Below are 5,808 nucleotides of genomic sequence, written 5' to 3'. Positions count from 1 at the left end.
CATTTTTTGATGGAAATAATTATGCATTTTAGAAAGTCCGAATAAGGGCATTTTTATGTTCTATTGATGATGCTGTGTAGGATGCAATTGAAATTGGTTAGACTAAACCAGAGGCTGCCAAATCCACCTAGGATAAAGCAGCACTTGCGGCAGCTAATGCTAATAGTAAAGCCTTGAATGCTATTTTCTGTGATGTCTCTCTAGAAGAATTTCACAGGATTTCACATATCACTATTGCTAAGGAAGCATGGGAGATTCTGGAGACTACCTATGAAGGAACAAAGAAGGTGAAAGACACCAAACTACAGATGTTGACCACTCGCTTTGAAGAGCTCAAGAAGAGCGAGGATGAGTCTTTTGACTCTTTTTATAGTAAGTTGAACGAGGTGGTTGTCGACAAATTCAATTTAGGAGAAAAGACGGAGGATTCTAAAATTGTAAGGAAGATCGTTTGATCACTGCCATAAAGTTTTCGTGCCAAAGTAACAACTATTGAAGAGTGCAAAGATCTTGACGACATTAAAGTTCAAGAGCTGGTTGGTTCTTTGCAAACATATGAATTGTCTCTACCTACGTAGAAGAAGAGCAAATCTCTTGCTCTTAAAACAATTGATGAGAGAGTGGTATCTCATGACTTTTCCGAAGAGGATGCAGTAGATAAAAATGTGGCGTATCTTGTAAATAACTTCTGGAAATTCTTGAAACTCAAGAACGGTGGGAAATTTGGTGACAAAGGAAAATTTTAGAGTTCTGGGAAGGAGAAGAAAGAATTCCGAAGGAAAGATGGTAGAGATTCCCAATCTTCTCAAGGAATCACATGTTTCGAGTGTAACGGACATGGACACTTCAAAAAGGAATGTCCCAACTATTTGAAGTCAAAGAGCAAGCTATATGCCACTACTCTAAGTGACTCAGATTCATCAAATTCTGATTCGGAGGAAAGTTGTGACGGAGAAGGAAACTACTCCGCATTCATGACCATTGCACATGTGGAATCCTCAGATGATTTGGGTACACTCGTGAAAGAGCTTGGTGAGCATTCTGATTTTGAGTCTGTTAGAATAGTTGAGGAGTCTGAAGATGAGGAAGTTGGAGAAGCAATGGGACTGCAAGAGGCTTACAACTCACTCCTTGAGAAGACTGATGAATATACTAAGGTGGCTAACGCAACCATTAAGAAGATGAAGAGGGCCAAGGAAGATTATAGAATTCTTCTAGTGCAGTACAAGGAGGCTAAATGTGAAGCAGAGAAAATGAATGGAGAGCTGTTAGAAGCTTACTCAAAAATTTGATTCCTTAAGCATGAAGTGCTTCAATCTAATGCTAAGGTAGACCGTGTCTCCTCAAAGAAACTCAATGAAATGCTTGCTTATCAAAAATCAGTCTCAGACAAGTTCGGAGTAGGATATACTAGAGGGAGTAGCTCATCAATCAATGTCACCAAAGAAGTGAGGTTTGTGAAAGCCAAAGAGCCAATTGTGGAAGAGTAAACTCCTGATAAGGTTAAGACTGAAAAGAAAAATAATATGGCTGATCAACGAGTGTTCAATACAGTCCGTAATCCATCAGAAGCCAGACATGAAGTTAAAGGAAGATCACTTCCAAGATTACAACAGAGTCCTAGAACGAATCATATTTGTCACTATTGTGGATTGCAAGGACATACCTGACCTAACTGTCATAAGCTGAGAGTGTTGAACAACGCAAGTGCTCCTCAATCACGAGGAAGAAGAAATGACAAGAAGTCTTGGGGTGGTGAGTAACCAAGAAGTCAAAACCGTGATCCCTGAATGATGGACATGATGAAGATGATTGGTGCCTTCACAAATTGCTTGGAAAGCTTCACAAAGAGGTTTGACAGTCCTAACTTTCGTACCCAATCTGTCAAGGATATCACCCTAAATGCACATGACGTGTGAGTGACAAAGGGTACTCATGCATAAGCATCATAACATATCCATGCATCAATTCTTCCTATGCTTTGTGAATATGTTTGGTTGTATGTTTTGACTCCTGATTGTTTGAATTGTTGTTTGTTCATTTGTTTTGTGTTTAAAATGTTTTTACATTTTTTTTTATCAATCTTTTATTACTTTTATGTCAAAAATCCAAAAATAAATTAAAAGTAGAAAATCCAAAAAGTTTAATCAATTTTGTTGAGCGTTGTCTCAAAGCATGTTTTTGCCTTGTACCTTTGTACTAATGGTTTTGTGCATCTACGAGCTTAGCTTGTCTCATATGCACTCATATCTTTGTGGAAAAAATTTTAAAATCTTTGTGATTGTTGTAAATAGATCTTCAATCTTATCATGAATAATTAGTGAATGGTTTTGTTGATCTTAAAACATACATAGACTTGTGCCTATATATCTTCCCACTTTTATTTTTATTGCTTTTAATTAAAGAGCTCACCAAATGTAAATCTCCAAATAAAAAGAGATATTGAATTACAAAAGTCTGTCGCACATACTAGTATTTGACTAGGAAGAAGGAAAAGCGACCATGATATATTGTATAATGCCCAAAAAGCCAAAGGCTATCTCATCAAATTGAAATATTAAAAATTTCAGGCATCGATCTCACAATGAGATATGTTGATTCAAAAAGATCAAATGATATGATGTATTCAGAGCCAAATGAAAAGTTTCAAAGAAATGTACTCAAATTTATGTGGGAGGTCATATATACACATTTCTATAATTGAAATGGATCACATTATCTCGTGCTAGTTGTGTATGTCTTGATTGAATTGATCATTGAAACTTTACATTAGACTAAGGACTATCTCACCTTTGATATTCACACACAACACACAAGTCTATGTGCAATGAATGTCATATTCATTTGTGCGATTGTACTTGTTTAAATGTGTTTTCACAAGCTCAATCTTTGTTGATCAAACACAAAAAGATTTTTGAGTGTTTTAACTTGTTTTTAGAAAGTATTTTGTTTTACAAAAATGTCAAAAATTTCAAAAACAGTGTTGCCATATTTTGGCGACTCAATCGCAGGTTGGTCCAATCGCATGCCCCAGTTGCAAGCTCACTTCGAGAATTTTCGCGGCTCACTGGCGAGTCAAGATTTCAATCGCGAAAAATACTTAGAAAATTTTTCAAAATTTGAGTTTTTATGATTTTCACAACTCAGTGTGACAACTTGTTCGCAAGTGGAAGGTCTAGTCACAAGGGGTATACAGAGATTTTCGCTGCTCATCTGGCGACTATATCGCGGGTAAACCTTCCAATCGCAAAAAACAATTAGAAAATTTTTTCAAGTTTCTTAACTTTTAAGTGTTTCGCGACTTACCTGGCGACTGACTGGCGACTTGACCCAGTTGCGAAAAACACGTGTTTTGTGTTTTAAGGACAGTTTTTTTAAAAAAAAAAAAATCAATTTTCCCTCGAATTTCAGTGACTGTTCATTGTCTTCCCCAAATCTCTCTCTCAAACACTCCATGTCTCTCTTGTAAAAACTTTCATTTTTTGCATCATGTCTACTTCAAACATCAAGAAAAAGGTATGGGTTTTCTTTCCCTCACTTCATACTTACTATTTTAATCTTCATTTTCTTGTTTTGTGAGATGCAACTATGTTCTGCGAAATAATGTGTTCGAACATGGTTTTGCTTAAAATATTGGGTATGATTGTTTGGGTTTGATTTCTCTTGTTGATGAGTTTATTTAGTGTCATGTTTTTGCATCAAGTTGTTGTCCTGGTTCTGAGCATTAATATTTGATAGAGTTTTTACTCTTTGAGCATATTGGTTTGGGATTTTCTGTGTTTCACTTTGAATGTGGTTTTGGGTTTATCAGAATGTATGAGTTTTTGAAGTGTGTGACAAGCTTTGTTTTGATTTTAAATCACCTTATCATGTATGTGCTACTGCCTTGGGGTTTTTCTTGCACTTTTCATACTCATTATGTCATGTTTCATTGACATATGCTCTCATCTGTTTGTATGTGTTTTACACTGTCCTTTTCTAGTTATTTAATGCTTGCTCCTGTTTGCATCTATACAGATAAACTTGTTTGTTTTGTTGAAGTTCTGATTTGATATATCCATCTTTTGGTTTTCAACTATGCTTGGTCTGTGTGCTGACTTAACACTCTATTACTCTCTTTGTAACTAACTTGTTACTAATATATGTGCATTTTCATATTGTGTTTTGCTCTTGTTGTGGCCTTTTTTGCTTGTTTACAGATGGCCCCATCTCCTACAAAGAAAAAGACCTCTGCTAAGAAATCTGATAAAAGGTTGAAAATGGATCTTAAACTATTTAGGTAGGTCCAACACTTTGAGAGATATAGGGACTCTTTCTTAAAAGGAACAATAATCCAGGAAAGATTTGTTGATTTAAGGGATTTGAGAGACACCTTTATTCCAAGCTGTTTTGAGGGTAGAGGTTGGGAAAAATTGCTGAGTGACCTACCTCCTATCTGTAGCCTCTAATCAGAGAATTATATGCAAATGCTGTGATAAGGGAGGAGGAATTGAGTTATTAGGTGAGAAGAAAGGAATTCACCTTAGATGCTCATGACATTTATGAGGTTCTAGGGCTTAAAGGTTTAGAGGATTATGAATTCACTAATTACAAGGATAGAATGCTCTCTCTAGACACTGTCCAGACCAGGATTGGTGGAGTTAAAGAAGGAAGATGTCTCAACACTAATGTCTTCCCAGTTGATATGAGGTGTCTGACCACCATAATGATATACAACTTGTATCCAATAAGGAAGATGACTACACTGACAAATGCCAGAGCTATCTTACTCATGGAACTTAAGGAGAAAACCTTCATTAACATCAACTCTCACATCTTTGATACTATAGTGGATAAGACTAGAACCACCTCAAGACCCAAGCTAATATTTCCTAGTCTTCTCATGAGGATTTTCAGAGCAAAGGGTGTTGCAATCCCTCAAGATATCAATCTCATGGCTCCTCTATCAGCCATAAACAAGTTTACCATCACAATGATACAAGTCCGTATTCCAGGTGATGAAGAGGAGGGTGACCAAGGAGAAGGGGATCCAATGGAGACTGAAGCAGAAGCTGTTGGACAATCAGTCAGACCTAGGAGCAGAAGCAAGAGGAGTAAAGCCTCAACTTCATTAGCTGTACCTTCTGATGCATTTCAGATCATCCTGGAGAGGCTTGATGGACTTAGAGAGGTTCAAAATCAACATACTGAAAGGATGACAGCAATGCAGGATCTGCTTGATGTACTTTCAACTAAGTTTGACAGCATCTACACCAACTGGAAGCAATGATTCTTTGCCCATTCCGGTCAAAAAGGGGGAGCATTTTTGGGTTGCACTTGAGGGGGACTGCTTGTTTGAGGGGGAGCTTTCATTATCATATGTGTTATGTTTATAGCTTTGATACTGTGTTTTGGATAATTGCTATTATTATAGTTTTGATACATTGTGGTTTTAGTTATTGTTTGGCTAAATCTCATAACTCTTGGATAGTTTTGAATCTCTGGTGGTATTTATTTATATATATGATGTGTTTCAGCATATTTTACTTTATGAGTTTTTGCTTGTACCTGCTACCTTTGTAGGTTTTTAAGGTTCTTAGTTTATGTTTTGTACCCATGTTGCTTTTATAAACTTTTAAGGTTTGTTTCTATGCATGCTTGTATGCTTTTATGGTTTGTACCATGATTATGCAGCCTGTATACTTTGTTGCTTGGTACTTCAAGCTAAATGTTATGCATTTTCCTTAAGTACTCTCATTCTTGTGCCTTTGTAGGATTTTATTCCTAGATACATATACTTCATGTATTGTGCATTGGTTAAGTGTTGGT

This window comes from Quercus suber, unplaced genomic scaffold (genome assembly GCF_002906115.3).
Source record: "Quercus suber isolate HL8 unplaced genomic scaffold, Cork oak 2.0 scaffold_162, whole genome shotgun sequence".
Taxonomy (NCBI): domain Eukaryota; kingdom Viridiplantae; phylum Streptophyta; class Magnoliopsida; order Fagales; family Fagaceae; genus Quercus; species Quercus suber.
The sequence above is the reverse complement of the archived record's forward strand: the minus strand, read 5'-3'. Positions refer to the sequence as shown.